This window comes from Peromyscus californicus, unplaced genomic scaffold, assembly GCF_007827085.1.
Source record: "Peromyscus californicus insignis strain IS unplaced genomic scaffold, ASM782708v3 Scaffold_10__1_contigs__length_136768540, whole genome shotgun sequence".
In the NCBI taxonomy this organism is placed as follows: Eukaryota; Metazoa; Chordata; class Mammalia; order Rodentia; family Cricetidae; genus Peromyscus; species Peromyscus californicus.
The window spans coordinates 10,273,882-10,299,199 of record NW_026294391.1 but is presented as its reverse complement, the minus strand read 5'-3'; positions in this window follow the sequence as shown (position 1 = coordinate 10,299,199).

Genomic DNA, 25,318 nt, shown 5'->3' with positions numbered 1-25,318 from the left:
AAAGAAAAACGTGACGCTTGTCTGACACAATATCCAGAAACTAGCCTGGAATAGATTAAAGCCTCTAATGTAAGAGCTGAACGTGTGTCAAACCTAAAGAAATGTAGGATAAATGCTCCTTGACATCAGTCTGGCAATGGTTTCTTGACCATGACCTCAAGCACACAGCAGGAAAGAAAGAAATAAACAAATGAGACTGTGACAAAGTAAGAGTCTGCTACACATCAAGAGAAAAAGCTGACAGAAAAAAAGGTATGGTATGGGAGAAAATATTTGCAAGCCATGTATCTGATAAGAGGTCAGTATCCAAAAATGTGTAAGAAACTCATACAGGACCTGGATAAGAGTGCCTAGTGCTCTTGCAGAGGACCGGAGTTTGATTCCCAGCACCTGTGTGTAGCCGAATTTCTAAACAGTCTTATTAAATAAGAAACACAGAGCCAAATATAGGGGTGAAAGCTGTAGAAATCAGAGAAATACGAATAGCCACCAACTAACCTTAGCTCACCACGCCACTATAGGTTCCCAAGAGAACCAGCTTCTTCTTGTCTAACCTGCACCTTTATTGCCTTGCTGTTCTGCCCTCTCATTGGCTCTTAGCCCAGCTACCTCACTTCCTTGTCACTGCCTGTCTGTACAGACCTCCAGGTCTCTATGGTTGGTCCTGGGATTAAAGGTTTGTGTCACCAGGCTTGGCTCTGTTCCCTTGAACCCACAGAGACCCATCGGATTAAGGGCATGTGCTATCCCTCCCTGACTTGTGTCAATGGCTTGCTGTTTCCTCTGATCTCCAGGCAAACTTTATTTATTAACATAAAAATAAAATATCACCACACCTGTGCCAGGCAGATCGCAAATGTTTCTCTCTCCAGATCCATGGGATCCAATGCCTTCTTCTGGCCTCTGTGTACACCCACAATTGTGTGCACCTAATCATAGTCATATATACATAGTTTAAACATTAAGAACGTGATGTTATATAAAGAAACTCATAACTGAATATCAACGAAACAAACGATCAGATTATTTTCATTTGATTTTCTTTATTTCTACATGTTGTTTCATGTATATTTGAGTTACTTTTCTACTGTTATGATAAAAGAAACACCACGCCCAAAAGAAACTTGGGGAGGAAAAGTTTTATCTGGTTTACATATCTTGAATCACAGTCCATTGAAGTAAGCCTAGGCAGAAACTGAAGAATCCGGAGGCAGGAGCTGATGCAGATACCATGGAGGAATATTTCTTATTGGCTTGCTTCCCATGGCTTGCTCAGCCTGCTTTCTTATAGATTCCAGGACCACCAGCCCAGGGATGGCACCATTCACAGTGGGCTGGGCCCTCCCCCATCAGTCACTAATTAAGAAAACGCCCTACAGTCTTGCCTACAACCAGATCCTGAAGAGGCATTTTTCCTTTTTTTTTTTTTCTCTCTCTCTCTCTTTTTGTTTTGTTTTGTTTTTTCAAGACAGGGTTTCTCTGTGTAGCTTTGCGCCTTTCCTGGAACTCACTCTGTAGCCCAGGCTGGCCTCGAACTCACAGAGATCCACCTGACTCGGCCTCCCATGTGCTGGGATTAAGGGCGTGTGCCACCACCGCCCGGCAGCTTTAACCCTTCTTGACAAGTCTGTTTGTGGGATGAACTGGAGCAGAGTCGATGGTTACACAACAGTTATTAAGTTGCACTTTACGAGAAAACAACATTTTTCCAACGTAGTTGTCCAATTCTACATTCCAACAGAAAAGTTGAATTTCAGTTCATCTATGTCCTCACCAAAATTAAATACTACTGGACTTAATTTAGCCTTCTTTTAGTGGTTATGGAGTGGCATCATATTATAGTTTTAATTTGCCTTTAATGTTGCACACCTTTTCATGTACTTATTGGTCTTCTTGTATTTTCTTTCATGAGGGTCTTTTCATATCTTTTGCTAATTTATGTATTCATTTTAATTTCAACCAAATTGTAGGTATTTAGTATGTACACATACTGTTTCAAAGTATATACACATTGTAGGATGACTGGTGTAGCTAATTAACATATTCATTACCTCTCACAGCTATTATTTTGTAGTGAGAACAATTTATATGTAATTTTAGAATTTTCCAAGGGTATAATATATTGTTAGCTATAGTTATCACATTGTACAATAAATCTCTGGAACTTATTCCTCCTAACTAAAATTTTATATCTTTTTGACTAATTTCTCCTTAGTCCTCAACCCCAGCTAACACCCACTCTTTTCAATTTTTTATGCAGATTTAAATTAGATTGTTTTTCATTTTATTATTGAAAGCATTCTTTATGAATTCTGGATTTAAGTCCCTTATGAGACAAATGTATTGTGAATATCTTCTTCTCACTGACTGGCTTGTCTTTTCATTTTCTTAATTGATACTAGATGATCAGTTTTCATTCTGCTAAAGCTCAATCTATACTTTTTCTGACCTGGGCAAGTTCAGCCCTCCTTAGGAAACCTAGTGGTCCCTGACTCGTGGAAGATCACCATATTGATGCCAAATGTAGTAAAGACACCCAACAGATTTGCACAGCACTCAATTGTCCACAAAGCCTATAGTCAAGTGATCCTCCTACCTCAGCTTCCAGAGTAGCTGGCTTATAGGCATGTGCCACCAGCCCAGGCTCAATTTATATTTTTCATTGATTAGTTTCTTTTGTGGCTTTCCTAAAGTAATAATGATAGTTCCCTCACTACATTTTAATTCTTAAAATTTAGATTTTTATCTTGATTGCTGAGACCTATAACCTTTAAATATGGTATAAGGTAAGTGTTTGTTTAGTTTTTCAGGGTTTTTTTTGTTTTGTTTTTTTACTATGCATTGGTGTTTTGCCTGCATGCATGTCTGTGTGAGGGTGTTGGATTCCTTGGAACTGGAGTTACAGAGAGCTGTGAGTTGTCCTGTGGGTGCTGAGAATTGAGGTCCTCTGGGAAGAGGAGTCTGTGCTCTTAACCACTGAGTCATCTCTCCAGCCCTAGCTGCTGTAATCACACACATCCTTTATTCATTTTATTTTTGGTTGACATATTTGCATATATATGGGATGAGGGACGTATTTTAGTTCATTGGTTAATGATACATAAGATTCATTGGGTTTGGGAACAAAAAAGTTCAAAAACAACTTAAGAAAAGCAGGGAAATCGGGCGGTGAAGGGAATCGAACACCAGGAATGGAACCTAAGCCTTCTACACCAGAACCCAGAACTCTGCCCCTAGGCTACATTCCCAGGGGGCTTTGCGGCCTCTCAAAAGGCATAAAAAAGACTATGATCCAGGCTAAAGAGTACTAGTGAAGTCCAGGCTGATAACCCAGCTGAACCCATTTCCACAGACCTAAGACTCAGAACACTGTACTTCTAGCTAAAGGACACTAGGGTACAAATAGTTAGCAATGAACTGTTTATCTAAAATAGAAGTAAGAGGCTTAAATGTGCTGATCTTACAGATTCAAGACACACGATATTTCCAGCCTCCCATCCTTCCTCACTTCATGCCTCACCTTCACAGTTTCTAGGTCTCCATTCTGACTTCCCGCTCATTCGTTGGATACTCATGGCCTCTCCAAACCACTGGTAAAGGTTTTTTTTTTTTAATCAATCTTGGCTGTAGTTCATAATCTCTCCATCTATGAAACTTGTTTTAAAAGTGCCAGTATCGTGCATGGGCAGTGGTGGGGCACGATTCTAATCTGAGCACTAGGGAGGCAGAGGCAGGAGGACCTCTATGAGTTCGAGGCCAGCCAAAAACCAAAAACCAAAACAAAACCAAAAAAAAGGTGACATGAGATAAAACGTGTAAGGACTAAAAACAAGTATGGCTTTTTCTCCTGAGTTTCCTCCCATCCCTCTCACGTGGCTCAGAGAGCCAAATACAGGCGGACAGTATAATAGCTGGGCTCATGAAAAAGGGAAAGGGGAGGTGGGCCGTGAACTCATGGCCTCAGGCACAGTAGACTAGTACTCTGCCTTGCAGCCGCGCACTTACGCGCAGCAGAGTCTGCCTAAAACGGACTTATGAAGCTGCTGTGACGTATGCTAACGACTCTGGAAGTCAGGACTTAGAATGTAGCTAGATCCACTTGCAGGGACCCAAGACTCTCCCAACCGGTTTAAACCGCCCCCTTGTGTGAACCCACACTTCTCAAAACCACAGTAAACTGACTTTAAAGGGGCCCAACACTTTGAGAACTCCCCTAAAAATCTACCTTGTGACCCAACTGACCGTTGGTGGTGTTGATCACGTGAGGAACGTCAATCATCTCTGCAAAGCCATGTAACGCTTAGGCCCAGTACCTGACACATATCACCTCCTCAATAAATGTCTGCATTCTGTAGATGTTCTCTGTAAGGTCCTGTGTGGGAGATAGGTGAGAAGATTGAAGAAATCACCGGGTCAGTCACTACTGGATATTTGGGTATTTGTAGCCATAGGAACAATAGCTGCTGTAGTATTTTTTAAACATGATTTATTTATTTTTATTTTATGTGCATTGGTATTTTTGCCTGCATGCATGTCTGTGTGAGGGTGTAGGATCCTCCGGAACTGGAGTTACAGACAGCTGTAAGTTGTCCTGTGGGTGCTGAGAATTGAACCATGGTCCTCTGGGAAGAGCAGCCCGTGCTCTTAACCACTGAGTCATCTCTCCAGCCCGAGCTGCTGTAATCACACACATCCTTTATTCATTTTATTTTTGGTTGACATATTTGCATATATATGGGATGAGGGACGTATTTTGGTTCATTGGCTAATGATACATAAGATTCAGTGGGTTTGGGAGCAAAAAAACTCAAAACAAATTTAGAAAAGCAGGGAAATCGGGCGGTGAAGGGAATCGAATACTGGGAATCGAACCTAAGGCCTTCTACACGGAAACCCAGAACTCTGCCCCTAGGCTACATTCCCAGGGGGCTTTGCGGCCTCTCAAAAGGCATAAAAAAGACTGTGACCCAGGCTAAAGAGTACTAGTGAAGTCCAGGCTGATAACCTAGTTAAACCCATTTCCACAGACCTAAGACTCAGAACCCTGTACTTCTAGCTAAAGGACACTGGGGTACAAATAGTTAGCAATGAACTGTTTATCTAAAATAGAAGAAAGACGGTTAAATGTGCTGATCTTACAGGTTCAAAACACACAATATCTCCAGCCCCCCATCCTTCCTCACTTCATGCCTCATCCTCACAGTTTCTAGGTCTCCATTCGGACTTCCCGCTCATTCATTGGATATTCATGGCCTCTCCAAACCACTGGTTAAGGCTTTTTTTTTTGATCAGTCTTGGCTGTAACTCACAATCTCTCCATCTACGAAACTTGTTTTAAAAGTGCCAATATCATGCATGGGCAGAGGTGGGGCACGATTCTAATCTGAGCACTAGGGAGGCAGAGGCAGGGGAATCTCTATGAGTGTGAGGCCAGCCTGATCTACAAAGCGAGTTCCAGGGCAGCCAAAACTACACAGAGAAACCCTGTCTTGAAAAACCAAAAAACCAATTTCTCCTGAGTTTCCTCCCATCCTTCTCACGTGGCTCAGAGAACCAAATACTGAGGTCAGAGGAGTGAAATGTATGAGGGAAAGAAAAGATCAGAAGAGAGCGGGGCTCACGGAAAAGGGGAAAGGGGGAAGGGGAACTGAACCCGTGGAGTCAGGCATAGCATCCCAGTACTTTGCCTCGAGACCACACCTTCAGGCGCAGTAACGCGTCCCTAAACGGACTTATGTAGCTGCTGTGACGTATGCTAACGACTCTGGAAGTCAGAGTTTACAATGTAGCTAAATCCACTTACAGGGACCCAAGACTCTCCCAACCGGTTTAAACCGCCCTCCTTGCGTGAACCTACAGTTCTCAAAACCACAGTAAACTGACTTTTAAGGGACCCAAACCTTTGAGAACTCCACTAAAAAATCCTCCTTGTGACCCAACTGACCGTTGGTGGTGTTGATCACGTGAGGAACGTCAATCATCTCTGCAAAGCCATGAAATGCTTTGGCCCAGTACCTGACACATATCACCTCCTCAATAAATGTCTGCATTCTGTAGATGTTCTCTGTAAGGTCCTGTGTGGGAGATAGGTGAGAAGATTGAAGAAATCACCGGGTCAGTCACTACTGGATATTTGGGTATTTGTAGCCATAGGAACAATAGCTGCTGTCGTACTTTAAAAGTGATTTATTTATTTTTATTTTCTGTGCATTGGTATTTTTGCCTGCATGCATGTCTGTGTGAGCATGTAAGATCCTCTGGAACTGGAGTTACAGACAGCTGTGAGTTGTCTTGTGGGTGCTGAGAATTGAGGTCCTCTGGGAAGAGCAACCCGTGCTCTTAACCACTGAGTCATCTCTCCAGCCCTAGCTGCTGTAATCTTACTCATCTTTTATTCATTTTATTTTTGGTTGACATATTTGCATATATATGGGATGAGGGACGTATTTTGGTTCATTGGCTAATGATACATAAGATTCATTGGGTTTGGGAACAAAAAAGCTCAAAAACAACTTATGAAAAGCAGGGAAATCGGGCGGTGAAGGGAATCGAACACTGGGAATCGAAACCAAGCCTTTTACACGGAAACCCAGAACTCTGCCCCTAGGCTACACTCCCAGGGGGCTTTGCGGCCTCTCAAAAGGCATAAAAAAGACTGTGACCCAGGCTAAAGAGTACTAGTGAAGTCCAGGCTGATAACTTAGCTAAACCCGTTTCCACAGACCTAAGACTCAGAACCCTGTACTTCTAGCTAAAGAACACTAGGGTACAAATAGTTAGCAATGAACTGTTTATCTGAAAATAGAAGAGACTTAAATGTGCTGTTCTTACAGGTTCAAGACACACAGTATCTCCAGCCCCCATCCTTCCTCACTTCATGCCTCACCTTCACAGTTTCTAGGTCTCCATTCTGACTTCCCGCTCATTTATTGGATATTCATGGACTCTCCAAACCACAGGTTAACTTTTTTTTTTTAATCAATCTTGGCTGTAGTTCATAATTTCTCCATCTACGAAACTTGTTTTAAAAGTGCCAGTATCGTGCATGGGCAGTGGTGGGGCATGACTCTAATCTGAGCACTAGGGAGGCAGAGGCAGGAGGACCTCTATGAGTGTGAGGCCAGCCTGTTCTATAAAGCGAGTTCCAGGACAGCCAGGGCTACACAGAGAAACCCTGTCTTGAAAAACCAAAAAACACCAAACCAAAACAAAACAAAGGTGACATGAGATAAAACTTGTAAGGACTAAAAGTATGGCTTTTTCTCCTGAGTTTCCTCCCATCCCTCTCACGTAGCTCAGAGAACCAAATACTGAAGTCATAGTATTGAAATGTATGAGGGAAAGAAAAGATCAGAAGAGAGCGGGAATCATGGAAAAAGGGAAAGGGGTAAGGGGAACTGAACCCGTGGAGTCAGGCATAGTAGTCCTGTACTTTGCCGTAAGACCACACTCATTCTGTACAGAAACTGCCTAAACGGGCTTATGAAGCTGCTGTGACGTATGCTAACGACTCTGGAAGTCAGAGTTTACAATGTAGCTAAATCCACTTGCAAGGACCCAAGACTCTCCCAACCGGTTTAAACCGCCCTCCTTGCGTGAACCTACAGTTCTCAAAACCACAGTAAACTGACTTCTAAGGGACCCAACACTTTGAGAACTCCCCTAAAAAATCCTCCTTGTGACCCAACTGACCGTTGGTGGTGTTGATCACGTGAGGAACGTCAATCATCTCTGCAAAGCCATGTAATGCTTAGGCTCAGTACCTGACACATATCACCTCCTCAATAAATGTCTGCATTCTGTAGATGTTCTCTGTAAGGTCCTGTGCGGGAGATAGGTGAGAAGATTGAAGAAATCACCGGGTCCATCACTACTGGATATTTGGGTATTTGTAGTCATAGGAACAATAGCTGCTGTAATATTTTAAAAATGATTTATTTATTTTTATTTTATGTGCATTAGTATTTTTGCCTACATGTATGTCTGTGTGAGCATGTAAGATCCTCTGGAACTGGAGTTACAGACAACTGTGAGTTGTCCTGTGGGTGCTGAGAACTGAGGTCCTCTGGGAAGAGCATCCCGTGCTCTTTACCACTGAGTCATCTCTCCCGCCCTAAGGTAAGTGTATTGTTAGCATCTGAGTAACAACTTGCTCTAGCAAGGCTTTTTGAAAGTTTCCCATTTTCATGGCCTCTTTATTGAAAACTGACTATCTGCATCTCTCTTTTTGTTTCTATCTTCAGTGCCTGTGTTCTGTTTTGATATTGATAACTTTAAAGTAACCCTTGAAATCAGATAGTGTGTCTTCCAACTTTTTGTTGTTGTCTGTGTCCTAAGACAATATCAGTTACTACAAGGCAGTGGTTCTCAACCTTCTTAATGCTGTGACCCTTTAATACCCTCATGCTTTGGGGACCCACCACCAATCATAAAAGTATTTCTGTTGCTACTTCAGAGCTGTAACTTCGCTACTGTTCCAAATCATAATGTAATTTCTGGTATGCAGGATATGTCATGTGTGACTCCTGTGAAAGGGGTCAAAACTGGCAGGTTGACAGCCAGTGAGTGCTGTAGGGCCTGTTTCATTCCGTTCCCTCCAGTTTCTCTGTCTATCAGCTGGTGACAACTGATCTGTTCAAGCCAGGGAGACTGGTGTTGTCAGTTTGATGTCCACTTTCCCGCACCATGGTCAAAAGGTGATGTGAATGCAAGTCTGCCATTCGCGTATCTTATCTCTCAAGGATCATATATCTACATTCCTTTTGCTTTAATGCCCAAGGCAGTTAGCTTGTGTATTTTGTCCAGTTTATGGGAGAAGGATAAGTCCACTTACATACAGCGGTTATGTCATAGCTGCAAGCAGAAGTTTCTTCACATTCTATTAAACTGTGCTCCTTTCCAAACTTCTATCATTTCAAGACAGGAAAATGAAGGAAGGTCCCTGCATGACTTATAAATAAGCCTTAGCACTACCACCACTGTCTCACCTATAAAAAGAGGAAAAAAAACGAGAGAGAGAGAGAGAGAGAGAGAGAGAGAGAGAGAGAGAGAGAGAGAGGTCATCACAAGGGAACCCACAGAAACAACTAACCTGGACTCATAGGAATGCACAGCCTAGGGACCAACAGCTAGGGAGCCTTTATGGGACCAAGCTCTACATATGTGTGACTGCTGTGTAGCTTGGTCTACTTCTGGGACTCCTAGTGGTGGAAGCAGGGCCTGTCCGTAACGCTTTGGCTGGCTTCCAGAAACCTATTCCTCATACTGGGTGGCCTTGCCCAGCCTTAATGTATGAGGAGGTGCTTAGTCTTACAGCAACTTGATATGCCATGCTGTGTTGATACCCATGGGAGGCCTGCCCCTTTCTGAACAGAAACAGAAGGAGTGGATTGAGGAGCAGGGTGGTGGGAGGGAATGGGAGGAGAGGAAGGAGGTGAAACTGGGGTCAGGATATAAAAGGGGGGAAGAAGAAAGGAAGGAAGGAAGGTAGGAAGGAGGGAGGGAGGGAGGGAGGGAGGGAGGGAGGGAAGCTTGAAGGAAGCTCCAGGCAAGGCCAAGGGAATGACCCTCCCTCCTCTACTCAACATCTTGATTACTTGGGATTAGCTGCAGTACTGTTTCTACAATTATTTACCTCAATACATATTTAGACATTTTTGGTTTGTTTTGTTTTTTGAGACAGAGTATAACAGCTCTGTCTGTCTGGAACTCACTCTATATATATATAAACCACCAATATATGAACTGCTGTTAGGCATCATTTCATGGACTTTTTGTTTGTTTGTTTGTTTGTTTTCGAGACAGAGTTTCTCTGTGTAGTTTTAGTGCCTGTCCTGGATCTTGCTCTGTAGACCAGACTGTCCTTGAACTCACAGAGATCTGCCTGCCTCTGCTTCCCAAGTGCTGGGATTAAAGCCATACCTGGCTTAATTCAATAGATATTTATAAAAAAAAAAACAAGATTATCATTAATTACCAGTGAAACTGAAACTTTGTAGCCTTATTTGAACAGTATCCTGGTCATTTCTATTAACATTATACATATCTTTCATCTAGAAAATCCAGTTTCAAAGACTATTTCAAAGAATTGAAATTCCTATATTTAAAGACATTGAAAGGTATTTTCTGTACTGTCCGAAATGAAAACAATGTGAGGGGGAAGAAGGAGAAAGAGGAAGACAGACTGAGAGAGAGGAAGTGTGTTAAATACACATCAAGAGGGTACACAGGCAGCTAAACAGTTACAGAAAATTTCCAATGGAGAAGAGCATGCAGCCAGTCAAAAATTTACGAGGAGACGAGTAAGATGACTTAGGAATTGTTTTGAGAAAAGGAAGATACAAGTAAGCTACATAGTAGGATTCCATTTTTTACAAAGCAGACACTGATCAAATGAAGTTACAGATGTTTGTTTATCCTATCAATGAGATATATTACATTAATGGTCCCAATTTTATGCCCCTTTCTGTTTCTATCACCTTGCCATGGAATCTCACAATTGTTTCCATCAAGAACTAGAATATCCTTTCCCACCAACTGATTATGTACTTAGACAATAAGATGTTATAGCTAAAATGGCACAAGAAGAAAAAGTGCTGGCATGATTGAACTTGCCCGCTTGCACTCCACTTTCTCCATGGAATGGCTATTCTTTGCCTGGCTGACTGACTTCAGGAAGAGGAAACACCATGAAGCACAACCTCTGTAGTTACATAAACTAAACCTAGAGAAAAGGCTGAGGCTTATCCTGAAAGTGACCACCAGCCAAGGGTGACCAAATCTCAGTTTCATTATTATGAATTATAACAGTAAGTAATTACCATATTAAGTCACTCAGTTTGAGGGTCGTTTGTAATGCAAAATTATTAGTTGATTATGTGTGTGTGTGTGCGTGTAGTCATCTGTGTATGTGCATTCGGTCTTTGTAGGGCTAGGTGTCTGTAGCAGAATGAAAGGATGCATAGCAGGTTAGCCTGGGTTATGGGGATGCTATCTGGGGAGGTCGGAAAGAACTGAGAGCAGAGTCAAGCAAAAAGTGAAACCTACATAAATCAATTTATAAACAAGGAGTTCTCAAAAATACAATTATAAATGAATAAAATCCCATTTATATTCCGTAAATGGTTGAAAAATACCATCCAAAAAGATATATTCACTTTTTAATCTCTATTTATTTAGGCACGGTAACTTAAATAAATAGAGATAAAATTTTCTAATATAACAAGACAGATAAAGATAGACAGCTCTTGGCTGCTATGACTGCTCATAGTGGATGTATTCACTCACTTGATATGAGCTCATTTGGAATAAGGATCTTTCCAGATGTAATTAAGGCAATAGTCTCAATATGACCAGATTATGGACCTCAAATCCAATGGCTAGCTCCCTATAATACACAAAAAGCAAGGACACAGAGGGCCAGGCCATGTGACAACCGAAGTAGCATTAGGATGATGCATATATAAGAAGCCACCAGAGCATAGGAGGAGGAAAAGAGAAGAGATTCTCCTTTAGAAACTCCCAGAAAAAAAACATTGAAAACTTGAATTTGACCCTTTGGCCCCACAATGTGGAGAGAATAAATTTCTGTTGTTTTAAACTACCAATTTTATGTGTCATGTTATGGCAACCCTAAGGAAGTCCTATAGACTATATGTGAGATATTCATCAGTAAGTATGTTCTTCAGCTGTATGTCTCAGAAAATTAAGCATAGTAGCTTAAATAAATAGAGATAAAATTTTTCTAATATAACAAGACAGATAAAGGTAGACAGCTCTTGGCTGGTATGACTGCTCATAGATGTCATTTACACATCATTTACACATCTCCCAGAATTCATGCTTTATTTTCCATATGTGTGGCTATTTTCCTTATGATGATTAATGGGCCTTGCACCTGAAATGTGCAGCTGATTTATTGTCAGTAGGATGGGACAATGGCAAAAGATATATTCCAATACTGTCTGTCCTGTTTTACAAATTTTTCTACAAAGCCACAGAGAAATTTCTTCCTTCATCTCATTGGCCAGACATGACCTCTCTGAGCAGCAAAGTGACATAAAAATGTGTTGGATTGTTTTTAGACTTGTGTTATATTTGTTTTTGTTTTGTATTGTGTATGTGTGCACACACATGTGCAGGTGTGGGCGCACAAATACCATGGCATGTGTGTGTATATAAAGGTCAGAGGACAACATCCTGGAGTCAGTGCACTCCTTCCACCAATGGGTCATCTGGCTTGGTGGCAGGAGTATTTACTCACTGAGGCAGCTCAGGGACTCAAAAGTCTGCAGTTTGAGCCAGTGTAGTTCCATGATGGGTTAGATGAAAAGTTAGAACAGACAGGCACCAAAAATGCACAAGGGGAAAATGCAGCTGGCCTCACCTCAATCAGAGAGAAATACACAACATAAATAAGTTACATGGAAAGATTGCAAAGAGGAATAGGAAAGAGGTTCAAGAAAGAGAGTGGAGATAAGATGGTGAGAAAGAGATTCAGGAAATGCGGCTAACGACAAAAACAATAGAGAAATCCAAACCACTCTTGGAATGTTGACAATGAACTATAGGTGACAGTGATTGTCAGTATAGGCTGAGTGATTGTAACAAATGTACTACAACAGTTCAGGATATTTCTAGCAAAAGAAACTGTGCAGAGTGTGGACAGAGTGATGTATGAAAACTACTTTCTGCTGAGACTTTAATATTGCTTGAAAAAATGAAGTCTACATTAAAACACAGGCAGTGGTGGTTCGCACCTTTAATCCCAGCACTTGGAAGGCAGAGTTTGAGGCTAGTCTGGTCTACAGAAGGAGTTCCAGAACAGATAGGGCCACACAGAGAAACCCTGTCTCAAAAAAAAACAGAGCATCTAGAAAAATACAAAAGATGATAATACCACCAAAATACCCACAGGTCAATTTTAGCAAATGTTAGCATCTTTCCTGTGATTAAAAAAAAAAACTTAAAAAAACAAAGTCTTTTGGATTGTTCAAAACTAAATCTGAGTTCGACGCCAGTCTGGTATAATGAATTCTAGGCCAGCCAGGGTTATATAGTGAAACTATGTTTGGCGGGGGGGGGGGGGGGGGGGGGGGGGGGGGGGGGGGGGGGGATATTATTTTTGTGAGCTAGAGAGATGGCTCAGAAGCTAAGAGAACTTATTATTCTTGCAGGGGACCCAGGTTCAATTCCCAGCACCCATATGATGGCTTATAATGATCCATAATGCCAGTTCCAGGAGAATCTGTTGCCTTATTCAGATGTCCTCAGTCACCAGGTCACACATCCAGGCAGAACACTCATACACATATAAATAAATAAATCTAAAAAAATTAAGACACAGCTGACTTGAAAAAGAAAATATAGAATAGATGTTACTATATTAGAAACAAGAAATATAAAAACAGTGTGATAAATGTGCAATATTAATTGTACAAAGATAAAAACATAAAAGGAAATGAAGGGAAAAAGAGAGACAGAGGAATGTTAGTTACAAGGGAAAAGAATAAACTATCTAAAGTAGAAAAATATTCAGTGACACAACTAAAGGAAACTGTTTTGGAATAAAGGGAGACATGAATTTATAGGTTTCAAAGGTATGTCGGTTCAGGGGCAAAGCTGAGTAAGCCTAGTAAATAATAATCTACTGCTGAAGTCGCTCAACTTTGGGTACTACATCCAATCTTAGAAACAGCCATAAAACAAGGTTGGAACAAAACAGGATCATTCAACCAGTGTGGATACTCAGACTTTCAGACTTCTGAAGAAAATGTGATGTTGTCTGGGTGTACATGAAACGGTGTTTTAAATATACAAAAACAGCTGGGTGGTGGTGGTGGTGGTGGTGGTGGTAGTGGTGGTGGTGGTGGTGGTACACGCCTTTAATTCCAGGACAGCTAGGGCTACAAAATGAGACCATGTCTCAAAATATTTTATATAGAGAGATATATAGATATACAGATATGTAGATATAGATACAGATAATATATGTTTGTATATTTGAACTAGGAAGGTACTACATCCAATAGCTCTTTTTTGCAAAAACTCATCTGATTAAAAAATCCAGCTGACCAAGAGATAAAACTCAGGGAATGTGGGGTCTAATAAAATCCAATTGCCAAAAAAAATTTGAGGTGTGCCTATGTAAATTAAGTAATCATCAAAAACATTGCAGAAGAAGGGAAACAAAGTGAAAAAAGTCACTAAGATTAAAATCTGCTAATCCTTGGTTAAAACAAAACAAAACCAGCAGAAAAACACATTAAGATGGCAAAGAGGATGTTCATTGATAAAATGTGGATCTCTGTTGAACTGAGTCATTGTGTTCTCTCCCATAAAATTTCCTGTGTTGAAATCCTAACAGCCAAAGTAGTAATATTTGGCACTGGTACTTTTGGTATTTAATTAAATCATGGGTTCACATGATAAGACTCGTGCTCTTATGAGAAAAACATTATTAAAAAGATTTTTTAAAGTGTGTCTTCAATTCCAATACATTGTCCACAGTCAGATGTTTATTATTAATGATCCAATAGTAGATGCACAGCAATGCTAACACTAGTTTCCATTCTTTTAATAGAAAGAGTAAGGTATATTACAATTCGCAGTAATTTAAATATAACACACTTATCAGTTTCAATTGCCATCAGATTGTAGGGTCTGAATAGTCTTATGTTGCAATAGGAAAGTGCTCCAATCTTAACTGTAAGATGTCAATAATTATTGATAATATGGCCTCTTCCAGAGATATTATAATATGACTTAGGTTCAATAAAATGAAAATATGTATTAGTACTGAGGGATAAAGCATAAGCAAAGAGAATGTTAATAAATACACCAAAGTAGAAATCATATAGTAGATATTTTCTGATTGCAATATGATAAAAACTTGTTAGTAACAAACAGAAATTGAGCCCTCTTTAATTACAGCCACCCCCTTTCATCTGTGAGAAATGTTCTAAGACTCGGTAGATGCCTAAAACCTCAGGTAGTTTTGAACTCTCTATACACTATATTTTTCCTATACCTATAACTATGATAAAGTTTAATTTATAAATTAGTGCAATAAGATTAACGACAGACAATAAGTAATAATAAAATAGAACAGCATACTGTAAATATGTTGCTGCAAGTAAGCATGACTACTCACAGACTTGCAGACTGGCTCATTACTAGTAAAATACAGGAACTGAAACACTTTCCATCTGATAACCAAGATGGCTAATTAATGAGTAAAAGAGAGGTTCATCACAGTATGGATGCACTGCACGGAGGGATGAGTCACAGCTCAGGAAGAATGGCCAGGAAGGCATGAGATTTCATGAAGCTGTTCAGAATGGCATGAATTATTACGTGGCAATTTTTTCACTTAATGTTTTCATCCATGGCTGACTAAAAGCAGCTGACTGAAAGTTTGGAAAACAAAACCATGGCCAATAGAAGACTATAATATAGGACTTCTAAAACACCGAAGTAACTATTAGGCTAAAGAATATATAAAAGCCATGAATAGAATCTATGTAATGAAGAATTATTAGAACAACTACACCAATAATCAGAGAAGATGCTATAGCCTTAAAAATCCTTCTTAACTAAATATGAAAGATGGGAACAAATGATTAGATAACTCACTTAAGAAGCTAAAGATCAAGCCAGGCGGTGGTGGCACATGCCTTTAATCCTAGCACTTGGGAGGAAGAGGCAGGGGGATCTCTGTGAGTTTGAGGCCAGCCTGGTCTACAGAGCGAGCTCCAGGACAGGCTCCAAAGCTACACAGAGAAAACCTGTCTCAAAAAAAAACCCCCAAAAAATGAAGCTAAAAATCAACAGAGAAAACAGAAATGAAGAATCAATTCCTTAGATAAATAAAATTATAGTAAATAAAACAATTAAAGAACTCATAGATATATTAAATATCAATTCCTTAGAAAAAGGACAAAACAAAGGCAGTGTAAACAAGAAAAAAAGGATTAACAAGAAACAAAATCTACATATGAGATTAGAATTATCAACATACAGAGAACTTGAAAGAATTAGAAGTAAATATTTGACCTAGCTCTGTGCATGAAAAGGATATTCTTTCTTAGATAGAAGAGTTTTACAAACCCAAATGGACTAATAACCAAGATTAGTGTATCACTAAGCATTCTTTCAAGAGACAAAAACTTCTGACAGAGAAGTTTAATGTCAAGAATTAATAACTCAGGTACTGAGGTGCTGAAAGAATAAAGGGAGTGAGGATAGTGTGGGCATAATAGCTTTAAGACACATCCACAGCCCCCTCAGGTCAGGGAACTAAGGAAGAGGTTGGTATTATCCAAATCTAAGAGCCCACTGCAGAGGCCTGGCAAAACTAATGCTGAGGCTTTGGTCCTAAGCAGGCCATGCCCAACTGCTACTGCTGTCACTATGTTCAGAGCTGGGACTCAGACTTCTGAAGAAAGTCACTACTGTGGCTGCTACATCTTAGGAGACACCATGAGGCTGGTTCTGAGAGTACCAAAAGAAGATGCAGACTGGATCCACATGCTTATGCTGGAGTGGCCTACTGCTGCTGCTATGGAAATATGACAAGAACGAAACCCATCCTGCCTGAGCTTACGCTTCAGTTTTCCTCTGGTTTCTCTTACTGTTATTAACACTAGAGAGGCAGCAAACCAGCAAAAGAGTCTGTGGAAAATAGTGTTGTGGAACAATCTTTTTGTATACTGTGAAGATGAGTTATTCTCATTGGTTGAATGAAGAGCTAAATGGCCAATGGCTAGGCAGGAAGAGGTTAGGTGAGACTTGCAGACAGGAAAAAAGCACAGGGATGAAGGAAGGTGGGGTCACCAGGAGATGAGAAGAGAAGGACGATGAGCATGACCTGTTGAAAAAAGTGCCAAGCCATGTGGTAGAGTGTAGATAATAAATATGGGTTAGTTTAAGTTGTAAGAGCTATTTAGTAACAAGCCTAAGCTATCAGTTAGCATTTAAAATTAATAATAAGTCTCCATGTCAAATTTCGGGGAACCAGCAGTCCCAGTGAAAATCCCTATCTACAAATGGCATAGAACATGGGGCACCTATATCCACATAAGGCCTGAGAAAGCTTAAAAATAATTCAGAACACAGAGTCAAATGCGGCTTTCCTGGCGACCAAGGTCTCGTGAAGAGGCTTGGCATACAGAAACTGCCTGTGGGCTGGAGCTAGTGCCAGTTCCATACACCAAGCTGAGCCATGGTGGCAGCTGATATAGCAGTTTAGGACTTATCTCATGTGATCAGAGAACACTACAGATGCTCAGTAAATACAGATCCAGATAGACAAAACCTTAAAACCTTTACAGTGTGTTTAAAAATGTACATAGGCTTGAGAAGAAAAAGGAGAAAGGGTATAGAGAGTCAGAATAAAAGAGCCACATACAGATGGAAAATACATAAGGAGTCTGAATCCTGTATGTTACTGTGTTGTCTTTAAATGTTTTGATTACTGATGAATGAATAATAGCTGCTGAGAGGCATTGGATTATAGAAACTGCTAAATTAAAACAACCTATATATTTTAAAAATGTCTTGACTTCAAAATGGAAGTCAAAAGGTGAATTGCTTTGGGGAAGAGGTTATGCTTTTGTTCCCACAGAAAATGAAAGGCTGTGGATTCATTCAGGGTTGAAGAAGATCAGGTTTGATCGTGGAAGACCCCCTGAAAATCCTGGCTACAGACATAAAGAAATAAACCCATAAAAACCTACAAGACATGTGATGTATATTTTACCTACTCAAACATAAAATTAAAAAAGTCATTTTTGGCTAACTTGTGTACAACACACACAGTCTATACTAATATCAATGCAGATATGTACGTTACCTTTAAGTTCATGTATTTTCAGAGCAAGGGGACCAAACACCAATTTAAAAAGGTGGCCTAGGTAATCTAACATCTCAGAGTGCCTCTGCTGCAGTTTCCTCAGAGTTCTGCATCCAGAACAGCTTCAAGGCTGCTGGCTGAGATGGTCCAGCCTCACAGACTACTCCAGTCAAGACGTGACCATAATCCTGACTTTCTCAGGGTCCCCAAAGATTCCAGCACCCCCATACAATAGGAAGCAGTCAAGAGAAAACAACTCCCACATTCCCAAGAGATGGGTTATGGATGTTTGTCATCATTTGGTGTGGGGGGTTTGTCACGGTCAGGAAAAAAGCAAAAAAAAAAAAAAAAAAAGGAGTTAGATTGAAGGATCTCTTTCTGAAGGAAAAAAATGGGATATAATATAGAAATGATGAGATAAAAGGGTAGATTAGCCAGGCGGTGGTGGCACACGCCTTTAATCCCAGCACTAGGGAGGCAGAGCCAGGTAGATCTCTGTGAGTTCAAGGCCAGCCTGGGCTACAGAGTGAGTTCCAAGAAAGGCACCAAAGCTAAACAGAGAAACCCTGTCTCAAAAAAACAAAAAAAAGGGGTAGATTATGGAATCTACTTTAATCCAAAAAGCAACTATTAATCTCAAAATATTTTACATTAGTATGGATTTAGGATTATTGATATAAATTTAAAGTTATTTATGTTATACTGTATGTAAGTTTCCACTGTTGTTTGGGGTATTGTGCTTATGCACCTCATTTAAATGTATATTTAATGTATATATGTACATATAATGTATAATTAATAAATACAGGTTAGTAATTAGTCAACTATAATAATCAAACTCATAGTCATGTTAGGTATGTTTTCAGAGTTAAACAGATATATTTAGATAGATTAGATGGTCTTAAAACACTTCAAAGACCTACAGAATATGGCATGGAGAACAATTAATAGAAAAGCCAAGGTGCCTATTTTCCTATATTCTATTTGGGGAAAGACAATCAACAATTGTATAAAATAGTAAAGACAACTACAGACTGTGATTAACACTATAAGGTACATCAAGAGGAAAATGAGATCCTCAATAATGCTAATGGAGATTTGTTTTCCATAGGGTGGTTAGAAAAGACCTCTGTGGCCGGGCAGTGGTGGCATAAGCACTTAATCCCAGCACTCAGGAGGCAGTGGCAGGCAGATCTTTGAGTTTGAGAGGCCAGCCTGGGCTACAGAGTGAGTTCCAGGACAGAGAGCCAAGGCTCTTACCCAGAGAAACCTTGTCTTGAATAACCACAAAACAAAACAAAATTAAAAAAAGAAAGAAAGAAAAAGAAAAGATCTATGTGACTTGTGATCTAAAAATCTAAAGATAAGGAATGAAACAGCAATACACAAAACATTAATAGATGACCAGTCAAAGACAAAGGAGTTGAAAGTGATAGATTGAGACAAGTTGTTAATAATGTGAGGCATTGTTGGAGCCCATTCAGGTTTCCTAGTGGCTTTACCCAGCAGGTCTGCATAAAGAGGATGATTGGACCACGGGCATGAGTGCACGTGGCTGTGCTGTGGGGAGGTCTTTTTGCTCCACCCCTTGGCATTCCTATAGATACCCTAGGGCAGAGACAGTCAGAGCCTGATGGATTAGGACCCAGGCCCTCCTGAGGCTATCCTGTATTTTCTATCTATTTCTCTCCCCTCTACTTCTTTTTTTTTAATTTATTTTAATTTATTTTGCAATACAATTCAGTTCTACATATCAGCCACAGATTCCCTTGTTCTCCCCCCTCCCGTCCCCCTCACCTTCCCCCCAACCCCCCCCCATTCCCATCTCCTCCAGGGCAAAGCCTTCCCCACAGACTGAGGTCAACCTGGTAGACTTAGTCCAGGTAGGTCTAGTCCCCTCCTCCCAGGCCGAGCCAAACAATCCTGCATAGGCCCCAGGTTTCAAACAGCCAACTCATGCAATGAGCACAAGATCTGGTCCCACTGCCTGGATGCCTCCCAAACAGATCAAGCCAATCAACTGTCTCACCCATTCGGAGGGCCTGATCCAGTGGGGACCCCTCAGCCATTGGTTCATAGTTCATGTGTTTCCATTCATTTGGCTATTTGTCCCTGTGCTTTATCCAACCTTGGTCTCAACAATTCTAACTCATATAAACCCTCCTCATTCTCGCTAATTGGACTCCCAGAGATCCACCCGGGGCCTAGTCATGGATCTCTGCATCCAGATCCCTCAGTCGTTGGATGAGGTTTCTAGCACAACAATTAGGGTGTTTGGCCATCCCATCACCAGAGTAGGTCAGTTCGGGCTGTCTCTCGACCATTGCCAGCAGTCTGTTGTGTGGGTATCTTTGTGGATTTCTGTGGGCCTCTCTAGCACTTTGCTTCTTCCTATTCTCATGTGGTCTTCATTTACCATGGTCTCCTATTCCTTGTTCTCCCTCTCTGTTGTTGATCCAGCTGAGATCTCCTGCTCCCCCAAGCTCTCTTTCCCTCGACCCTCGCCCTTCATTACCCCCACTCATGTCCAGGCTGTTCATGTAGATCTCTTCCATTTCTCTGTCATTGGGCGATCCCTGTGTCTTTCTTGGGGTCCTGTTTTCCAGGTAGCCTCCCTGGTGATGTGAGTAGCAGACAAGTCATCCTTGTTTCATGTCTAGTATCCTGCTATGAGTGAGTACATACCATGTTTGTCTTTCTGAGTCTGGGTTACCTCACTCAGGATGATTTTTTCTAGATCCATCCATTTGTCTGCAAACCTCATGATGCCATTGTTTTTCTCTGCTGAGTAGTATTCCATTGTGTATATGTACCACATTTTGTTTATCCATTCTTCAGTTGAAGGGCATCTGGGTTGTTTCCATGTTCTGGCTATTACAAACAATGCTGATATGAACATAGCTGAACAAGTGCTCTTATGGTGTGGTTGAGCATTTCTTGGGTATATGCCCAAGAGTGGTATAGCTGGATCTTGGGGGAGATTGATTCCCAATTTTCTAATATTTCTCTCCCCTCTACTTCTAACTAATATTTCCCACTGCTTCTATTTTAGAGTACCTGGGGAAAAATGGGGGTGGGGTAGCCCCCAACAAGGCATGAAGGAGAAAGTATTGTCAGGATGATTTCCAACTATCTGCCATGAGTAACTGGCCTGATAGAGGTGCCACCTCTGGAGAAAGGTAACATCAAATGAGGGACAGGTTTGTTGAAGTGAAAGTCTAGTTCTGGATATGTTGAATGTGGGATGCCTGGGAGGCATCAACACGAGAAAGTGAGGTAGACCAGAGGATAAGGGAAAGGATCTTGGCTAGAGATGCATGATTATTTCCTTCCTCCCTTCATTTCATTTTAGTATTGAGATGGTTTCATTATATAGCCCTGGCTGTCTTAGAACTCTCTATATGGAGTTGGCCTTTAACTCACAGAAATCCATCTGCCTCTTCCTTCTGTATATTAGGATTAAAGGTATGACCTGTCATGCCCAGATTTGTTTTTTATTTTTAAATGTAGTCCAGGCTGACTTTGAACTTGTGATCCTTTGGCCTCAGCTTCCCAAGTGGTTGGATTTCAGGTATTCGCCATGAGGTCCAGCAAGACATATTTTTCATCAATCACAAATGAGAAATTGAAAACTGGGGAAACAAAAGCTAAGGAAAGAGTCCATTTCTGGGTAAACAATGTCGGGTGGTGGTGGTGCACGCCTGTAATCCCAGCACTTGGGAGGCAGAGGCAGGTGGATCTCTGTGAGTTCGAGTCCAGCCTGGTCTACAGAGCTAGTCCAGGACAGGCTCTAAAGCTACAGAGAAACCCTGTCTCGAACCCCCCCCCCAAAATAAAAATAAACAGTGTCAAATACTGACAATATCCAGCATTATGAGAACTCCAAAGTGGATTTGCAACAGAGAGTAAGCAGTAACATTAGGAAGAGCAGTTTCTGTGGAGCTATAGCATTAAAGCTGATGCAGAGAACTGAAGAATGAATGGGAAGTGGAAGAAAACTGGAGGAGGAGGTAGGCTGTGAAGGAAAAGAGAGCTGGGGAGCTGGGGTGGGGGAGCTGGAGAGGTGACCAGGCAAATTCATTGCTGACAGTGCGGTACACTTTTTAAGCTCAAAACCCTTTTAGTCAATTGTAAGTTACAAGAACTAGAATATGGGACATTTAAAACAGTGATTTTCCTCCAATGTTTACTATTTCCTTAGGATTCACACATACTCCAGTATCTGATCAACTCTACAGTGTCCCTTCTTGATGTAATAGAAATCTCAAAATAAACATGGTCCAATGGAAATTCTGGGTTTTCTCACTTAAATACCTCAGTGTTAACTCGATCTTCCTTCCAAAACTTGACTTTATGCATCCTATCATTTAAATAAAATGTCAGCGATTGCATTGGCTCCACTTTCAAAATATACACAGAACAAAACTCCTGGCCACCGCTTGCACCATTAAGCCATTTTATTCCCGCTTTTTGCAATGACTTCCTGACTGCTCACCTAGCTTTTCCCTTTACTATTCTAAAGTTCTCACCCCAGGGAATAATGCAGGATGTCATCTAAAATTTAAATCAGTTCTCGGTGTGCCTTTGCTCTATACATTCCAATGATATTTCTTTCCCCAGTGAAATGGCAATCTTTTTTTTTTCCAGACAGGGTTTCTCTTTGTAGGTTTTGGAGCCTGTCCTGGATCTTGCTCTGCAGACCAGGCCAGAGATCACAGAGATCTGCCTGGCTCTGATTAAAGGCAAGCGCCACCACTGCCTGGCAAAATGCCAATCTTTAGATACCTTACAAATTCCGATGAGATCTGATCTAGTGGCCTAGCTGACCTCAGCTCCTGAACACTATCCTCCACTGTCTCTGGTTCAGCCATGCTTGTCTCTTTGCTCTTCCAAGCTTGCACTGTTGGCTCCCTGTGCCTGGCCTCCCCACCCCCATGTCTGTGCAATTCACTTTCCTTCCTTCCTTTTATGAGTTCTAAAATTACTTGTTCTTCAAATACAAGCTTTCCTCAGCCTACATAGTTTGAGAGATTTAAACTGTACATGCTATAAATAGATAGGGATTTATGAATTAAGAATATTGACAGTTTTCTCCAATGGAGTGATACTCCAGGGCAGGCCTCATGTTCAGGACTACCTGACCAACATATAATGGATTCCACAGCTTGTGTGCTTATATTTGGTTACAGTATGGTGGTTTTTTTGGGGGGGGGGGGCGTTATTTTGTTTTCTTGGTTTTGGAAAGTTTTGTTGTTCTATTGGCTTTTGTTTGTTTTTTGAGAAAGAACTTAAAGTTGGGTGAGTAGAAAGGGGAGAGGACTTGGAAGGAGTTGGGGGAGGGGAAGATATGATCCAAATATATTTAAATTTAAAAACTGTTTCAAACAATAAAGAATATAATAATAAAAAAGAGTATGGGTTGACATAGAAAGCATACTCAGAGACTTAGTGAGAAAAGAAAGAAAGGAAGGAAGGAAGAAAGAAAGAAAGAAAGAAAGAAGGAAGGAAAGGAAGAAAGAGAAAATTGTTTATTATATTTATAGTTTGAATGGGAAGTATCTCCCAATGACCAATGTAATTTGAACTCTTGAGAGCTGGTAATGCTGTTGTGGGAGGTTGAACCTCTGGAGGGCAGAGCCTAGCTAGAGGGAGGTCTCTGGAAGGGCCTTAAAGTTTGTGCCCAGTCCCATTCTTAGTCCTCTTTCAGCTTCCTGTTTCACTAAGATATGAAGAGGTGAAGAGTTCTAGCTGTATACTCCTAACACCACGGAGTCATCTGCAGGCATGACTTCTCATCAATGATGGATTGTACCATCCCAAAGCATGGGCCAAAATAAAGTTTTCCACCATTAAGTTATTTTAGCCAGGTAGCCAGTTTATCAAAGTTTTAAGAAAAATTAAGAAATACAATTGAGCCGGGCGGTGGTGGCGCACGCCTTTAATCCCAGCACTCGGGAGGCAGAGCCAGGAGGATCTCTATGAGTTCGAGGCCAGCCTGGACTACCAAGTGAGTTCCAGGAAAGGCGCAAAGCTACACAGAGAAACCCTGTCTCGAAAAATCCAAAAAAAAAAAAAAAAAAAAAAAAGAAATACAATTGAGAATCCCCCAAAATTTCAAGTTAGAAAAAATTTAAGGTCCCAAGGTCTTACACTATAAAAAACACATGAATTACAGACATATAAGTATTTCTTTTCAATTACAGTTCTCATATACAGTATATCATAGTGCATATTAGCAAAATACACACTCACAGCCAGCAACACCTTTATATTTACTGCCTGCTATGATGCTGATATTCTACCGAAAATATGCCTCACTGTCTTAGTCACTGTTTTAGTGCAGTGAAGGGATTCCATGACCATGACAACTCATAAAAAAAATTAATGGGGACTTGCTTACCGTTTCAGAGGTTTAGTCTGGCAGGGAGCATGGCGGCACACAGGCAGACATGGTGCTGGAGAAGTAGCTGAGAGTTCTACATCTGGATCCTCAGCCAGCTGGAAGAGAGAGAGAGAGAGAGAGAGAGAGAGAGAGAGAGAGAGAGAGAGAGAGAGAGAGACAGCCACTGGCTTGGGCTTCTGAAACCTCAAAGCCCACTCTCTGTGACAAACTTCCTCCAACAAGGCCACATCTACCCCAACAAGGACACACTCTTTATTCTTCTGTGTAGTCCCACTCCTTGTTGACTAAGCATTCAAATACATGAGCCTATGGGGGGCATTCTTATTCAAACCACCACACTCACTGTCTTACTTAGGGTTTCTATGACTGCGATGAAACACCATGACCAAAACAACTTGAGGAGGAAAGGGTTTATTTGGCTTACACTTTCACAGCACTGTTCATCATCATAAGAAGTCAGGACAGGAACACAAATAGGGCAGGAATCTGGAGGCAGGAGCTGATGCAGAGGCCATGGAGGGGTGCAGCTTACTGGCTTTTTCCACATGGCTTGTTCAGCCTGCTTTCTAATAGAATGCAGGACCACCTGCCCGAGGGTGGCATCACCCACAATGGCCTGGCTCCTCCGCCATTGATCACTAATTGAGAAAATGCCTTACAGTTGGACATTTCCTCAACTGAGACTCCTTCCTCTCTGATGACTCTAGCTTGTGGCAAGTTGACACCCCAAACAAGCCAAAACATCCACCTTTAATTCTTTCATTAATCCTGCAAGGTGAAGGAAGTAAGGCTTACAAAGGGTATACATGACTTCCGAACACACAAGCAACAACAAAAAAAATGACAATATTTTACTGAGGCTTGTAAGTGATGACAAACAATTTTGACTCTAGACTTTTTGCTATACTGAGTGATGTGCCACTTTCACCCTCTCAAGTAAATAGAAAGTTCATTAAAGAAATGAATTTCTAGCTGGGCGATGGTGGCGCACGCCTTTAATCCCAGGCAGAGCCCGGCGGATCTCTGCGAGTTCGAGGCCAGCCTGGTCTTCACAGCAAGATCCA